Here is a 17,805-nt window from a genome sequence, read left to right as displayed (position 1 = left end):
GACAGAGAGCTGAGAGGGAGTGAGCCAGTGGGTCATGACTCAAATGCCACACACCCTCTCTGTTCTCACCAGGATTTAATAGATTTTCTTGAGTGAACATGTCTCCATTTGCTATATGCCCTTAGGACAATTTCCAGAGATCTTAAATAATGGATACTTTTAATTTCCCCCAGCTAAATAGTTGGTTTGCAGGGAGAGTGTCCCCCGAGATCCTTATGCTGCCAGTCCCTGAGTCCTGTTCCTAACTGCTTGTGGCACAGCCATGAAGACATGGCGTGTGTGCGGAGGACGCTGGCCATCGGGCGCACGAGGTGTAGTCTGGAGCCCTACCTCCGCTCCTCGCCCGCCATGTGGGCAGAGTTCATGGAGTCCCTCTGAACCTCCATTTCCCCATTTGGAAAAAGGAAATAATAAGAGTACCTACCTCTAAGAACTGCTTGAGAGTTAATATAAGGATTTAAATGAGGTAAAGCGCCTGGTTGCTGGCAGGGACCTCCAGCCTCTGAACGCTCCTCTTTTAGGCCATGAGTGCCTATGACCATTCTGGAACCTTTTGCTGGCTCCCCGGTCAGCTTCGCTGAAATGTAGCTGTCTTTCTGCAGGCGTCGTGTTACTGTCTCAAAGCCCCACCTGCCCCTTTCAGCTCAGCGTGCAGTCCAAACCCTGCCAACAACATGTATGTCCCAGGAATAGGCTTGAACCTCTTTTTCTGGAGGCCTACCCCATCCACACCTTACTGCTCTCTCAAAGGAAATGTGCTATTTGGTGTGTTCAAATGGGAGAGCACGTCGCGCCATCCACCACCTGCACAGAACGTCAGCCTCTCTCTGAAACTGGCCAGTCATCCAGCCTGCCTCTTCCCCTCAAAGCCCTGGGGTCAGCTGGAGATTTGAGCTGCTGCCCTGTCAATGGAGACCCAGCTGTTTGGCCACGTGGAGAGGGGAGGAAAAACTAACATTCCTGGGAGACAAAGAAGTAGTGTCCCCATTGGCTGGATGAGGGCTGCTCCTGTGGGATTTGTCTGGCTGGTTATTTTCTCATTGTCTGGAGAAGAAGAAAGAATTGATTAGTAAAGACCTTTGCACAAGAGGGAAGTGGATTTCTGAGAAGCCAAGTTTCATTTAAGGGGAACATTATGCTGTGAGTTTCATATTATGACAAAAGTGAAAACAGCCTTTATAAAAGGAAGCTTCCAGGAAGCCAGGAGTATGGTCCCACTGGGCTCTGCTGAGAAATGAGGTCATCTGTAAAGTTTCTCCCAGCTCCAAGCTTCAGCAATGCCCAGCTGGGCACATTAACAGGGAGGATTTGCCCAGACTTCAAAGTGAGTCCAGGGAAAATCCAATACTGAGTTTAAAGATAGGCTGTGTGGTTTGTTTGTTTTTTTAAAAAGCTGGATCTTCTGGGAAATTCGTAGAGTCTCTGAAGATAGAGAATGGAGATCTGGGGCAGTGGGAGTGTCAGAAGTGTGGACATGCTCTGACATGTACTGAGGCAGGTGCAAGAGCCCATCCAATGAAATGCTTACTAACTAATGGATATTGAAAGCCTTTGTGAGTCTCAAATCAAATTCCCCTTTAAAGAGAAGATGACAAGTAAAGTAAATAGGCAATGCCTGTGATGATTCATTTGTCCCTAAACAACTGCCTCTGACTGAGGCTGCATGCCGTCCAGAGTGGGGCTGAGGCTGCCACAAGCCCACGATCGCTTCAGTTTCCAGGAGACCCAGTGAGACGTTAACAGGTCCCAGGTCTCGGGTTCCCCTTCTCAATGTGAACTACATCTTTCTTTTTGGCCAGCAGCACCAGTATAAACTTAGAGATCAGGTTGCTAGGGATAAGAGGCCATTTAAGGAACAAATATCCATTAAGCTCCACCATGCGAAGTGCTGGGCTAAAGGGATGAGTCCGGCTTACTGTCTCATCCCATAGGTGGATATGTGGCTGACATGAGGCGGATATAAGCATTATAATGAAACTGCAGACAATATTCCATGAGATGAACTCAGAGGGAGACCTAGGAAGGGAGATTCATGTTGAGCTTCAGAAGCATATTACCAGGGTATTACCAGGTACATCATTGTCTCTTCTGGGACAGGAGAAGCAGGGCAAAGTCCATCAGAATCGGAAGCCAGAAGATACGTTCTCCATACACAACAAAGAAGGTTCTTGTGCAGTAGAAGGAGCTCAAGGCAACAACAATGGGTAGAAGTGAGGCCTGAGTGTGTGCGGGGCAGTCAACGTTCTGCAAGTCCGTCTTCTCTAATTCTTGAAGCCTATGAGGCAGGATCTTTACAATTACACATTACAAATGGGAAATCATAGCACGGAGAATTTAGTAACTTGCACACTGGCTCAGGAGGTGCTGAAGGACAGGGAAGCCTGGTGTGCTTCAGTCCATACGGTCACAAAGAGTCAGGCACAACTGAGTGACTGAACACAAACACTGGCTCACAGCTAAAAAGCAGTCGAGCCAGTATTCATCGTAGGCTCCAGAGCTGAGGTTCTTCAAGCCTCAGGAGAACAAAGTCTTAGACTGGCCACAGACCTCGTCAGCCCATGACCTTGACCTTGGCCCATCCTCTGGACCTGTCTCTCCCGTGGTTTGAATGAGAAGGGTGTTATCCAGAAAACTCTAAGGTCCTTTCCATCTAAGTCCTCTGAGACTCATTTTTCTGAGGGGTGGATTGAGAGGAGGAAAGGAACAGGGAGGGATAAGGGCAGTTTAGGGAGTTTGGGTGGGGAGAGGCAGAAGACCAGCTCCCCACTGAGGCCTTGCCTGTGTTTACAGCATTTTCCACCTGTGTTTGCATGCCCGGGAACAGTTTCTATACCGAGCACTAAACCCTCCCACCTCAACGCACAGCCTGAGCAAAGCCTGACTCCTGCTCGAGGCACAAGCAGTGCTGAGTTACTCACCCTGCCAGAGGCCTGGCACGTTTGAGATTTTCCCTGGTGGCTGATTGGCCTGAGCAGAGCCTGGAGCTGTGCCAAGCCCTCCCACATGGCCTGCCTTCAAGCTCAGGACAGAATCGCAGCCTCAGCAGGGTCTTCCCCGCTCCATGCAGTAGGTAAGTAAGTAAGCAGTAGCTAAGTAAACAGCTCTCTGACACTTAGAGAGATTCATCAATCCCCAGGCTACGCTCTGGTTTCCTTCCAGAGGCTCAGGTCTCCTTCTGCTCCTGCTTGCTGTGTTCCCAAAGGATGCTCAAACTACCACACAATTGCACTCATCTCGCACGCTAGCAAAGTAATGCTCAAAATTCTCTAAGCCAGGCTTCAACAGTACGTGAACCATGAACTTCCAGATGTTCAAGCTGGATTTAGAAAAGGTAGAGGAACCAGAGATCAAATTGCCAACATCCACTGGATCACCCAAAAAGCAAGAGAGTTCCAGAAAAACATCTACTTCTGTTTTATTGACTATGTCAAAGCCTTTGTGTGGATCACAACAAACTGTGGAAAATTCTTAAAGAGATGGGAATAACAGACCACCTGACCTGCCTCCTGAGAAATCTGTATGCAGGTCAAGAAGCAACAGTTAGAACTGGACATGGAACAACAGACTGGTTCCAAACTTGAAAAAGAGTACATCAAGGCTGTACATTACCACCCTGCTTATTTAACTTATATGCAGAGTACATTCAGAGAAGGCAATGGCAACCCACTCCAGTATTCTTGACTTCGAAATCCCATGGACAGAGGAGCCTGGTAGGCTACAGTCCATGGGGTCGCAAAGAGTCGGACACGACTGAGCAACTTCACTTTCACTTTTCACTTTAATGCACTGACGAAGGAAATGGCAACCCACTAGAGTATTCTTGACTGGAAAATCCAAGGGACGAGAGCCTGGTGGACTGCCGTCTATGGGGTCACACAGAGTCGGACATGACTGACATGACTTAGCAGCAGCAGAGTACATCATGAGAAATGCTGGGCTGGATGAAGCACAAGCTGGAATCAAGATTGCCAGGAGAAATATCAATAACCTCAGATACACAGATGACACCACCCTTATGGCAGAAAGTGAAGAAGAACTAAAGAGCCTCTTGATGAAAGTGAAAGAGGAGAGTGAAAAAGTTGGCTTAAAACTCAACATTCAGAAAACGAAGATCATGGCATCTGGTCCCATCACTTCATGGCAAATAGATGGGGAAACAATGGAAATAGTGAGAGATTTTATTTTCTTGGGCTCCAAAATCACTGCAGATGGTGACTGCAGCCATGAAATTAAAAGACAATTGCTCCTTGGAAGGAAAGTTATGACCAACCTAGACAGCATATTAAAAAGCAGAGACATTACTTTGCCAACAAAGTTCCATCTAGTCAAAGCTATAGTTTTTCCAGTAGTCATGTATGGATGTGAGAGTTGGACTATAAAGAAAGCTGAGCACCAAAGAATTGATGCTTTGAACTGTAGTGTTGGAGAAGACTCTTAAGAGTCCCTTGGACTGCAAGGAGATCCAACCAGTCCATCCTAAAGGAAATCAGTCCTCAATATTCATTGGAAGGACTGAAGCTGAAGCTCCAATACTTTGGCCACCTGATGTGAAGAACTGACTCATTGGAAAAGACCTTGATGATGGAAAAGATTGAAGCCGGGAGGAGAAGGGGACGACAGAGGATGAAATGGTTGGATGGCATCACTGACTCTATGGACATGAGCTTGAGTAAGCTCCAAGAGTTGGTGATGGACAGGGAGGCCTGGCGTGCTTCAGTCCACGGGGTTGCAGAGGGTCAGACATGACTGAGTGACTGACCTGAACTTGCTGTGTTCCAGTCTCTAGGGTTTATAAAAACAGGTAGCAGAGCGAGGCCAACCAGCACCGCCTCCCAAAGGCCTCTTTATTCCCTTGAGCCCTGAGCCCATGGCCAAAGACCCCCAGTTGCTGGTGGGAGTCTTTGAAGCCTCAGGACCCCAGGGCCGCTCTTCCCATTTCTCAGGTTTGGGCAGCTGCCTGTGCTCACAGCCAGGCCACTTTTCTCTAGCCGGGGTCCTTTCCCCATTATGAGAGCTTCCTCCCCACCTCCCGGGTGCTCCACAGTGGACCCTGCTCTCCTCAACTTCTCTCCAGCTGTTGTCCTCCCTTCTCGCTTCAGACCCAGTTCACTCACCCCAGTGCAGTGACTTTGCCCCCACAATGGGCTCTCCTTGTCTGCCGTGACTCTGCAGTCACCGCAGGCATGGACGGACTTCTTTCCAGGGGCACTGTTGATCCCTCGCTTGCTGGTAGAGCCTGAGTTTTCATAGCTGATCTACCCTCCTCCCCTCTGCCAGTCACATGCTGGGTCACTTGGGTCCCGTCACCTGGATCCGTCCTCTGCAGGGCGCCCATATCCCACTCCTGGACAACGAGAGGTGAGAGGTGGCAGGGGTGTCCCAATACCTTCTCAGAAAGGTTTCCTTGCTACTCTCATGAGCCTCAAGCGATCACTCCTTTCCTCTCCTTCCATTCAATGTGGTCATGACTGCTGAGAAATATAAGAACCGTTTCCGAGTGTAAGGGGGAACAAAAAGTGTGAGGGTGGGTGCAGAGATGGAAAGAACCCGGGTCCTTGAAAAGGTCTCTGAGACCCCGACTTAAACAACAGTGCAACCCCCATCCCTGGGGCTTTTTCCGGTGTAAGATGATGAAATCCTCTTTGTTTAGGGTTTTTGTTCCTTACAGATGAAAGCTTCCCATGCTAGAGTGTAACTTGCCCACACCCTTTGCTAGGTTTTGCATAAGGAGAGTGTCCTATCTCAACCCCACCTCTCTCTTTACTCACGGACCAAACTGGGCCCTCGTCCTGTTTTGGTAAATAAAGTTTTATCAGAACACAGCCATACCATCCATTTACAGGTCATCTGTGACTGCTTCTGCTTGAGAAGTGGCAAGAGAGAGGGCACAGGCCACAAATGAGAAAATACTTACTATCTAGCCAACTCCTCCCATGGACGGAGGAGCCTGGTGGGCTGCAGTCCATGGGGTCGAGAAGAGTCGGACACAACTGAACGACTTCACATTCACTTTTCACTTTCATGCATTGGAGAGGGAAATGGTAACCCTCTGCAGTGTTCTTGCCTGGAGAATCCCAGGGACGGGGAAGCCTGGTGGGCTGCCGTCTATGGGGTCACACAGAGTCAGACACGACTGAAGTGACTTAGCAGTAGCAGCCAACCCCTCAGTTAGACTTCGTAGGCCAATGGAGAGGCAGAAGTTCTTCAAAAATTGCCCCAGATTATAGAGGCACAGTAAAACGGGGAATCGCTGGGAAAAGAGGCACTGCCATATTTCAGAGTGTCTTGAAATTCCGAGCACCAGGCCGCACCTGGCCACGGAGCCTGTTCTGAGAGGGGCATGATTCATTTTCTGTGTCCACTTGGCTAAGCCATGGTGCCAGCTGTCTGATCAAACACCAGTCTAGATGCTGCTGTGAAGGTATTTTTTTTAAGATGTGATTAACATTTACATCAGTAGACTCTGAGTAGGGTCTCATTCAATCTTGAGGCTTCCCTGGTAGCTCAGGCGATAAAGAATCTGCCTGCAATGCAGGAGACTAGGGTTCCATCCCTGGGTCAGGAAGATCCCCTGGAGAAGGGAATGGCTACCCACTCCAGTATTCTGACCTAGAGAATTCCATGGACAGAGGAGCTTGGAGGGCTACAGTCCATGGGGTTGCAAAGAGTCGGACACGACTGAGCAACACACACTCACACACAAGCACACACAGCCAATCTTAAGGCCTTAAGGATGCCTTAAGAGCAATGACTGAAGTTTCCTGAGGAAGAGACGATTCTGCTTCGACTGTAGCACGAAAATCCTGAGTTTCCAGACTACTGGTTGCAGATTTTAGACTCGAGACTGCTACATCAACTCTTACATGAATCTCTAGCCAGTTGGCCTGCACAAAAGATTTTGGACCTGTCAGCCCCCAGGAATTACTTATTGGAACTGTCAGATGAGCTAATTTCAATAATAAATAAATCTCTATCCACCTATCACAATAGGATACATAATATAATATAAGATAAGATAAGATAAGATAATTTCCTATCTGTGTTTCTCCTGAGAACTCTATTACACAATCATTCTAATTCTGTCCCAGGTGTAAGGTTGACATCTTAATTATTACAATGAGGGAGCGTTTTCAAAGTGAAAAAAAAAAAAAGAAACAATTTCCAATGGACACACAATTTAAGAAGTTTAGTAATTATGCAGTGCTGTCTTTTCTTAAGGGCTTCCCTGGTGGCTCAGATGGTAAAGAATCTGCTTGCAGTGCCGGAGACATGGGTTCAATCCCTGGGTCGGGAAGATCCTCTGGAGAAGGGAATGGCAATCCACTCTAGTATCTGGGGGCTACCGTCCATAGGGTCGCAAAGAGTCGACACGAGTGAGCAACTAACACACACACACATCCTTTCTTAAACAGTCAGCTCCTTAGTTTACAAAGTTTGAGAAGGAAGCTTGGGAATGGGCAGCTCTGTCACACCAGAGGCGAAACAGAGGTGGCTTTGATAGCAGGTTCAGAGGTAAGGTCAATTCAGCTGAAACATCTTTTTAAACCCAGGGTTAACAGGTCAAGTCTGGCCAACTTGCCCCTTCCCCGCTGGGGATGTTTTCCATTCCTCAGGAAGCTGCGTGCTTAGAAGACAAGGTAGTCGAGGCCACTCTTCCCTCCAGACACAGAAGCAGCCACATTCTCTCTGCCGGGGAGTCTCCCCAAAGTGCCTGAGGAGGATCACTTTGAAATTCACAGCCCAGGAGCTGGACAAACGGCCCTTGTTTGTCAAATGCTCTATTTTTCATCTGGAAGATCTCGGCTTCCTTTGGCTGCTTAATATCCTGGCTTGACGGAAGGTCCTGACACTCCTTAGTTCTCAGCCTTGAGTATCAGTCAGTATTTTGTTATTCATAGAGATGCTGGCTCCCAAGCAACACAGACTCTCTGTGGAGGGAAATCCTTAATTAAGACGTTCTCCTTTGAAACGCATTGTCTGGTAAATCCTCCTGCCCTTATACTCTGTCATGTCCAGCCATTGTGTTCAGTAAACAGTCTTGCTTTTTGTTAAATGAATCAAAATATTAAACAACTTCAAGTCATTTTCTATTATTAAAATTATAGTTACAATGAAAATGCAGTTTGTCTAGGAGTTTTGCTTTGCAAGTTATTTTCATCCTATTGTTAAGATCTTATTAACTCCTGATCATTACAATATCCATTCATAATAATCAGCTTTCTAGCAACCCCATATTGTCAGCATCCTCCAGAGGCACGTAGACGGTGGAAGAACGTATGAGATGTGGGTGAGTGGGGAGGTGACACAGGTCTGGGGGAGGCATGGGGAGGCAGGGAGAATCCAAGGACACGTGGAGAGATGTCCCTTCCCTAACTTTCTGATTTGTACTGTTGGATGAACCAAAAAAAAAAAAAGTCTGCATGTCCAGTGTCAGGAAGAGAGGGAGGAGAGTGTGAAGAGAAAGGTCGTAACTGATCAGCCAACCAGACCTGAGTATGCTCTCTGCCTAGAGATGTTCATGCCATCCTTGTCCTCACATATGTTTTCGAGCGGTTCTGGGTACATTTACATCCTCTTCTTGGGGCCAAGTGGAGAAAGGGCTTGAGCTAAGCAGTTATTTTTCCCCAAAGGAAATTTCAGCAGCAATCTTGAGCAATTAATATATCACCTTTTAAAGCAAACTCTCATCCTTCTAAGAAACCCAGTGTCTAACACTTACTAGATCTGTAGCATGGGATGTTTTTCCAAAGCCTAACTTAAAGGACAAATAATATGTTAAGTGTGTGTGCCCATTTAAGGAGAAAGAAGGCTCTCACATGGCAAAATCATTGAAATTCCTGTCCATCTGTAGAATAAATTCTCATTCTCAGCCTGCCTCTGGAATGGGTTGCAGAGTTCCATATATTAACCTGAAGTTATTACTCATATGCTAACAAATGGAGTTAATGAAAACTATTTCATATAGGAAAGAAATGTAGATGGTATACAAATTATCTGAGACATTGTCTGAAAACTGGCAAATCCTGCTGCACATTAATGGGATGACGTTGCTACTCAAGGATTCGACCAACGGAATAGTACAAGAAGTATCCAGTAAGTGGAATCATCCTGCTAATGGGTTCAATGAAACAGAACCCACTAAAGTAAAGAAAATCTACCTGAAACTAGATATTACTGATCTCAATCAAGTACAATCATCCAGTTGTTTTCCAAAGATATGCATTCAAAATCTGCAGAATTTTTGAAAACTTGCTTTAAAAACTCACTTGTCCAGAATCTTCTGTCAGAGAACGTAAAAGGGAAAAATCATACAAAGTCACCCACAAAAAGCCTTAGGAAATTACCCAGTAATTTTAATTCAAACTCCACTTTACTGTTTTAAAAGAATGGCCTTGACAATCATCTTCATTGTTAATATTTATGTTAAATATTTTCTTTTTTGATATGCCAAAATAAAGTCTATTTTCTTTCAAGACTCAAAGAAATCTAAACTGAATCTTAACAGCATGTGATTATACCCAGGCATTTTCATGACTTGCCTCTAAAAACACCAGAGGGAAGAAGGTAATTGCTCCACCTTCTTGGAATGGTGCCAAGAAGCTTCAAGGAAAGCCAAGCAGAGTGCACTGCCCCAGGAGCAGCCTTATCTGATGCAAGAAATCACATGTGTTTGATCAGACTTGGGCTCCTTTATGTTTCCACACTTACAAGTCAAACGTAAGTTTATTCTCTGTGGCTCCTTCTTGGCTAAAAATGTTGGGTTGTGAGTGCTTCCCTCCAACACTTTATGGATCTTACAAGTCAGTCTGGACTGTTCACAAAATAAAGATTTTTTTCCCTAACGATTTTCTGAAGCAGGAATGCTATAAAAAATGAGACTGCCCAAGATAACAGGATAATGCCCTATTTCCTTATTGACTCCCAAAGGCCCCCTTTATTGGGACAATTCCCTGGGGGAAGAAGTCTTCCAGAAAATTCTGTGGCCCCTGCTTCCCTGAGCCCAATCTTCCAATAGAGGTACATGCTTATTCGCTCAGTTTCTTCACCCACTGAGTCATCAGGGAAGCCCCCTACAGAGGCAGATATTGTTCTACTCTCGTTCTCTGGGGGCACAAATACGACCATCAGGGCAATTAGGAGGCAGACTCAGATTCTACGACTTTACTCACTCTGTCCCCTTGGATGGGGTAATGAGCCTCCTTATGTGTGTTTTCTTACCTGAATTTGACAGTCAGGAAAAAAAAAATCAATCCTATACCAAATGTTGATTAAACACCTTCACATTACAGGCAGAGTTAGCATCTAAGGAAACAGATAAGATCTCCCTCTCAAGGATCTCCTGATAAAGACATGAAATGCACAGCATGCCAGAGAGTAGTGTGTGCAGGCCAGGGACTGGCCTTCTGGACAGTGGGCAAGGGAAGGCTGCAGAGAGGAGCAGCTGTGTGTAAAACCTGAAGGAGGCGAAGGAGCGAGTCCTGCAGATACGTGGGAGAAGAGCCTGCCAGGCTGCGGGAACAGCAAGGGCAACTCCACGAGGTGGGAGTGGGCCTGGTATGTGGGAAGGAGAACAGAGACAGGGAGGGGAAGTGGGAGGAGATGAGGTCAGAGAGGCAATAAAAAGGGCACGGTCATCCAGGGAAAGCGAGCAAACCACAGCCCAGGGGCCACATGTGGCCTGCCTTCTGTTTTGTTAACAGTTTTACTGGAACTTCACCAATGTCCTTGGATTTGCCTGCTATCTATGGATACTTCCAAACCACGACAGCAGAATTAAGTAGTTGTGACAGAGATCACTTAGCCCACAAAGCCTAAAATATTGAATATCTGGCCCTTTACAGAAAAGACTTGCCAACCTGGGGCTTAAACAAATAGTAGTTTATCTGGGGGCCTTTCCTGGTGGCTCAGAAAGAAAAGAATCCTCCTGGAAGTCTAGAGGCAGCAGTGAAGGCATTGCACAGCAACTCCGTAATGTTGCTAAAGGCCCAGACTCCTTTTCTCTTTGTGCTGCTCCAGCTTTAGTATGTGGGCATGTTGTATCATAACCTCAAAATGGTTGCTAATGTTCCAGACATTACACATTATCCACATTTGAGACAGAAGGGCAGGGAAAAGAGGAATCTATCTGCTCCTTCTGTCACGGAAGCAAAAGTTGTCTTCACCCTCCAGCAGTTTTCCCTATCTCTTAGCCCAAAAGTGGGTCACATGACCACTTATAGCTTCAAAGGGAGCTGAGGAAACTACGTAAAAGGTTGTCGAGACTGACTTAGTAACTTTCAACCTTTTTTACTGAGGCCCACAGTGAGAAATGTATTTTATAGAACAGCCTAATACACCGAAATGAATCACAAGGTGAACAAACTTTGTAAGACACAGCTTTCATTGACTGTGTGCTATGCATTGATACTTTCTATTTTTAAACACTAGTCAAATCGCGTACTAACTTAATTTCATGGCACACTGTTCAGCTGTAAGTACAGCATGAAAAACACAAATGGTCATGACCCAATACTAGGGAGCGGGACTCTGCTGCCCCAAACACGTCGCTCACTCCTGCTCTCTCCCCTCTCGCTCTGTCTACCTCTCGACTCTTTTTGAAGCACTGTTGATTCACGATGTTAGTTTCTGGCTTACAGCAACGTGATTCGGTCATATTCCTTTTTCTTGTCCTTCTCCACTAGGGCTTGTCACCGGATATTGGATGTAGTTCTCTGTGCTCCACAGCAGGACCTTGATGTTATGCAGGATAGAGTAGTTGTGTAGCTGCTAATCCCAGACTCCCAGTTTATCCCTCCCCTGTCCCCCTTCCCCTTTGGCAAGCACAAGCCTGTTCTCTACGTCTGTGGGTCTGTTTCTGTTTAGCAGATAAGTTCATTTGCGTCACCGTTTGGATTCTACATATAAGTGATATCATAGGACATCTGCCTTTCTCTTTCTGATTTATATCTCTTAGTATGATAATCTCTAGGTCCACCCATGTAACTGCAAATGGCATTATTTCATTCTTTTTTATGACCAATATTCCATTGTATGTATTTACCACATCTTCTTTGTCTATCCATCCGTCAATGATGTTTAGGCTGTTTCCAAGTCTTGGCTATTGTAAATGGTGCTGCTATGAACACTGGGGTCCGTGTATCTTTTTGATATGCCAAGGAGTGGGATTGCTGGATCATATGGCAACTCTATTTTTAGTTTTTTGACAAACCTCCTTACCGTTCTCCATAGTGGCTGCATGAATTTTCCTTTCTTTTCCTTTCTTCTCCTCTTTCTTTTTTCCAAAGCAGAGAGTGGGTACTGGGTTGGCACCTAAGAGTCTACACAACACCCACCATGAGTGATCTGGGGGCCAGATACAGACGGCACTGGTGAGCACTGAGGGAAAAGGTGACTGTCCTTCTGAAGCTCCTTGAGGATGGACCCTTGTGTTCTATGTAAAACGTGGTTAGCAACAACCACTCCCAGGGAGGTTGCAGGAGTTGGGTGGGATCCCCACGGTAAGGCCCCTAGAGAGTGCCTGGCACACAGTGGGAGTGAAGGACACATCAAGCTGTTCCTTAAAACCAGTCATCACTCCAGTCCTGGCCCTGAAGATAGCGTCAGCTTGATCAGCACTCGCGAGTGCTGGAAAGCCCCAGGGAAATTGTATTTTACCTAGGTGCTCTGTCCACTTATCCTATTGGGCATGAATGAATGCTCAGAGGTTGAGGGCTACGTTGAATTTTACTTACTGTTTGAAAAGATTTTTTTAAAAAAAAAACTACTTCTGAAGCGCCCAATTATTGTCCTCAGCTTTGGTGATCAGACCTTTGGGCTCTGCAGGAACAGAGGTCCCTGACCACAGGGGTGTCCTGAATTGGCAGAGGATGGGCTACTCTTCATGAAATCGTGCAAAGACAGAGCTGAAAGATCCTTGGCCTGGTCATCTTTAGCTCCCTGATTTTTACAGATGGGGGAACTGAAGCCCAGAGCCATTGCAACAGGGCGAGGTTATGCAGGAAGTCGATGGTAGAGCCCAATCTCTTTACCCCATATCCAGCAGCCCTAACAACAAGGATTAGTACAGCCTCCCTCAAATGGGGTCCAGAGGCTCATAGACTCAAATCCCAGGCTGATTTTTGCCTATGTGGGAACCTGCATTTTTCTAAAAGGTCCATATCACATTCTAAACTGGCCATATGACTCTAAAAATATTAGGAACCACAGATTGAGAAGAAAGTAAAATGATTCATGCTGGGGGGAGGGAAGGGGAAGTCCCAAGGTCAGGGTTGGGATGGAGGTATGAAACAGAAATCGGAATTGTTTTTGTCAACCCCTTCTCCATCCCTTCCACCCCCACACCCCAGAATTACTGAACTATTCGAGTTGCCCAAAAGGCCGTGGTCACTCTGCCCCCGCGCAGATAAATTCTCCTGCAGCAGGCGGGGTAACTGGCAGGGAAGTTGTCTCCTCTTCATCATCTGAGGATCTGATTTCTTAAAGGCGGTGAAGCTCTGAGAGGCAACGCCAACCCTGCAGCCGAACTACAGACGGGTGGCCCTTGAGCAAAAGCTAACATCGTTCGGGTTCTACTGATAACCTCCTCTCTCATGACAGGCACACTAGGAATTGCGGGGCTTGCACAGCGACCTTTGTTGGAAACCCGAGTGTCTATTCCAGCAGGGTTCCTGAGCTTGGCCCGCATGCTTGATCCTGCCGACCCAGTCGGGGCTGCTTCCTTCTTGAGTCTCCCTAAGGCGCCCTCGGGGTGGTCCCGGGACAGCCCACACAGCCGATGCCCAAACCTTCCCCGAGTCCCCTCGGCACCTCCCCTACCTTCCCGGGTGTGCCAGAGGCTAGGCGGGTCCGTCAAGGTGACGTGATGCCATTGGCCAGAGCTGGGCGAGAGGCGGGGAGGGGCGGGAAGAGCCTGGGGGCGGGGCGGAAAGGGAGTAACGGGGCTGTGCCATTGGCCGGAGCGAGGCGAGGGGCGGGGAGGGGCGGGCCTGACGCTCCAAGTCCTGGAAGACGGGCAGTAGGCGCTGCGGAGGCATCTCGGGTGACTGCGAGGGCAAGGCACCGGCAGCGGGTTCTGCACTACGCGATGAGTGGTCGGTGAGTGATGCATGGGGCGTCCGCGGAGCTCCGACCTCCCTCCACCGCGCGAGCCCAGGACCTTCCCCAGCCAGGGGCTCTGGAGTCTAGGCACTTGTGGCTGCTTCGTGCTAAGTCCCCTCCCTCTGCCAGCCTGGCACTTTCTGGGCCTCGGGCCCAACGCTGAGAGTGGGCACTGCGCCAGGCACCTGCTCCAATGAGAGGACACTTAAGGAGCAAGAACCTGAGCGAAGCAGGTGCGCGCGGCCGCCGGCTACACCTTTGCCCACCTTGTTTCATCTTGGCCAATATCCTGGCAGCATTGATCTTAGAACCGGGGGGAGAGGCTGGAAGTGCCTCAGCCACAACCCTCAGATTTCATGAATGGAAGACCACGAACACCGAGATAATAGCAGCAGTAGGGCCTCACAATCGCTATTTACAGAGGATTTGCCTTGTTGTCAGACCTGTGCTAAGAGTTTTAGCACAATATGTCTCTCACACTTCCCACAGCCTTGATACTTTCAGTGTCCTCATCTTCAGATGAGAAAACTGAAGCTTGAAAAGTTACAGAGTTGTCTGGTTTTACCCGGATGAGTCAGGGATAGGGTCAGAATTTTTAGCCAGGGCTTATTATGCCAGATTTCTTTCATTTCCCCCAATGACTTCAGCACCCTGTTTGCACCGTGCTCCTGACTGTCCTGCACTTCCCACTCTGGACAGATGCCTTTTTTTTATTAATCTGTCGCAGCCCTGGGGGAGGGCTGTGTGTGACCTCTCGCACCAGGGTTAGTCCTAGGCCAGTGACAGTGTTTGCTTAAAACACTGAAAAAGCTTTAATAACCCACTTCACAGAGGAATTAAGTACGGTCATAACAGGTGAGGGCTGGGAGTCTGGAATTTGTGCCCAGAAATGGGGAAGGACAGGGCAGCCTGGCACGCTGCAGTCCATGGGCTGCAGAGTGGGACATGACTTAGTGACTGAACAGCAAGTTGGACTCCAAAGCCGTGCACTTACACTTGCAAGAAGGACCCTCACAGGCTTCTCTGTTCTTTAACTGCTCACGGCACAATCAAGATTTGTTGGCAGAAGCCATGAGTAAACAATAACAACAACTAAAATGCCGATCGATCTGCCTGCCTCCAACTCCCTGGAGTAATTCCTGAGCTGCTGCCAGCAGGGTGGGAGGTGCTAAGGAGGGGGTGACGGATGGGAGGGAGAGGGGAGGAAGGGGAAGGAAGAAAGAGAATATGAATGCCTTAGCCCTAGGTCAAAAAATTGCTGGCTGGAAGCTGTTACGGGTCGTGTTTCACTGCTGTCAGTACATTTTCATTAGTTTTTGTCATTATCCCCTCTGTGCGTAGTGCTGGTGGTTCAAGACTTTGCAGGGAAAGTGAGATTGAGACCACAGATTAAAGTGTCAGTGTGAAAACAAGGGTGGGGGTGGGGGGGGATGAGGGGAGGGGAGGGGGTGGGGGATTAGGGAGTAAGATGGGTGGAGCCGTATTTCCACCAGGAGACTCCAGCAGGTGGCCTGGAGAATGGAGCAAAGGTCCAGAGTCCCCCTGGGTCAGGGTCAGCTGGACAATGACCCGTAACAACAGAATATGAACAGAACTCAGGCATGTGTTATAGTTCAGGTTCTATAAATGCAGAGGCTCAAAGGGGAGGCTCTGACTATGGGAGCTACAGAACACACTCTGGACTGGGCCCTGGTTTTGCGAGTGAGTTCAGCCAAATACCATGGCTCATAGACGCTCCTGCTGAGGACCGTCATCCTCTCTGAGTACCATATTCCTGTATCAGAGCCTCACTGTCCCTCTGGAGCCCTGGACTCCATTCAGACTTCTGCTGGGAACTTTTGTTTATCATGGGTGAAGCCCATCTTACCTGTTCCCTCATTCACCTTCACAGCAGTCAGTGATTCAACTGAGGAATCTGAAGGTCAGAGAAGGAAAGGGATTTGCCTAAGGTCACACAGCTACAGAATCCCAGTTCAGTTCAGTTCAGTCATTCAGTCATGTTCGACTCTTTGTGACCCCATGGACCGCAGCATGCCAGGCCTCCCTGTCCATCACCAACTCCCAGAGCTTACTCAAACTCATGTCCATTGAGTCAGTGATGACATCCAACCATCTCATCCTCTGTCGTCCCCTTCTCCTCCCGCCTTCAGTCATTCCCAGCATCAGGGTCTTTTCAAATGAGTCAGTTCTTCGCATCAGGTGGCCAAAGTATTGGAGTTTCAGCTTCAGCATCAGAATCCCAGAGCAGAGCTCTAAATCCAGATTCTTGCAAAGGCTGGTGGTTACCCTGCCACAGAGTACACTGAAGAAAACATTTTCAAGTTGTTTTAAAGTAAATCAAAATCAAATGGGAAGCGGCTGCACTTTCCGAAGCTTCGGCAGATTTCTCACTCCTGTTAAAGGGGAACTTGCATTCGGCTCCCTCCTGTTTTTGGCTTCTGACCTCCTTCCCCAGGATGCACTGCTGAAAGAGATTTGGAGCCCCTTCCCCTTTCCTTGGGCTTCCCAGGTGGCTCAGTGGTAAAGAATATGCCTGTGGTGTTAGAGACGCAGGTTCGATCCCTAGGTTGGGAAAATCCCTGGAGGAGGAAATGGCAACCCAGTCCAGTGTTCTTGCCTGGGAAATCCCATGGACAGAGGAGCATGGTGGGCTATAATCTATGAGTTCACAAAAGAGTTGAACACAAATTTAGTGACCCAACAAGAACAACAACAGCCTTGCCTGACCTTGGAGGGTAGAAGTGAAGGTGTCATACAGCCCCATAGCTGCAGAGCTGGAAAGAGACCTAAAGACACTCTTGTCCAGCTGCCTGGCTACAATCCTGGCTAAGCTGAGGCCCAAGAGATGCAGCAGCATGCTGAAATCATCAGCCAATGCCCGAGCAAAGCTCACACCTGCCTTCTCTCTGGGACGCCCCCTTGCCTCCTCTTTCTTATTGCGACGCATTCAGCAGAAGTTCTTAACCTGGGACCTAGGGATCCCGGGGCACATGGATAAGGGTTTACCGATCCCCTGCAATGGTATGCAGATCTCATGTGTGCATGTGTGCACACTCACGCGCACACAGGCATTTTTCTGGAGAGAGTGTGTTAAGCTTTCAAGAGACTCCAAAGGGATCCATGACCCATGGTTCTGAGCTGAACCGAGTCTTGCAGGAAGCCGCCTTCAGCAGCTGCATGCGGTACGCAGGTGTGGTGCAGTGGGTAGCGCTGGCTGGGGCGGGAGGGCGCGTCAGGGAGCAGGGGGTGGGGGCAGCAATAGAGAGCGTCAGTGCTGCCCCACAGCACTTGGCACTTAATAATAGGAGGGCCTGCCCCTCTAACCCCAGGTCAGAGGGATATTGGTCAGTGATCATTCTGAGTAGCTATTTGGCCCAAAAAGCACGGCTGCAAGGATTCCTGTTTCTATGAGTGTGTGCTCAGTCGTGTCTGACCCTTTGTGATGATATGGACTGTAGCCCACCAGGCTCCTCTGTCCATGGGATTCTCCAGGCTAGAATACTAGAGTGGGCTGCCATTTCCTGCTTCTTCCTTCAGGGGATCTTCCCTACCTAGGATTGAATTCTCATGTCTCCTGCATTGGCAGGCAGGTTCTTAACCACTAATGCCACTGGGAAGCCCTCCTGTTTCCTTAGATTTCTTCTTCCATAGGCAAGGGGCGGGTCCAGTTTGAGGAGGAAGAGGTGTATGTAAGGACTTTGGCCAGGG

The 17,805-nt window shown here is 48.1% G+C and overlaps 1 protein-coding gene across 4 annotated transcripts in view; it reads left to right on the top strand.

Annotated features, from left to right (window-relative positions):
* Positions 1–13,986: 13,986 nt before the first annotated feature.
* RASSF4 (Ras association domain family member 4) overlaps positions 13,987–17,805 on the top strand; it is a 33,879-nt gene continuing 30,060 nt past the window's right edge. For 3 of the 4 annotated variants that reach the window (XM_027530968.1, XM_027530965.1, XM_027530967.1), the window contains exon 1: positions 13,987–14,094. The gene's annotated coding sequence lies outside the window, so the exon portion shown is untranslated. The remainder of the gene's footprint in view (positions 14,095–17,805) is intronic. The other variant, XM_027530966.1, reaches the window with a different exon arrangement.

Source organism: Bos indicus x Bos taurus, chromosome 28 (genome assembly GCF_003369695.1).
Source record: "Bos indicus x Bos taurus breed Angus x Brahman F1 hybrid chromosome 28, Bos_hybrid_MaternalHap_v2.0, whole genome shotgun sequence".
NCBI classification, from domain to species: Eukaryota; Metazoa; Chordata; class Mammalia; order Artiodactyla; family Bovidae; genus Bos; species Bos indicus x Bos taurus.
This window is presented reverse-complemented; position numbering and strand designations above follow the sequence as displayed.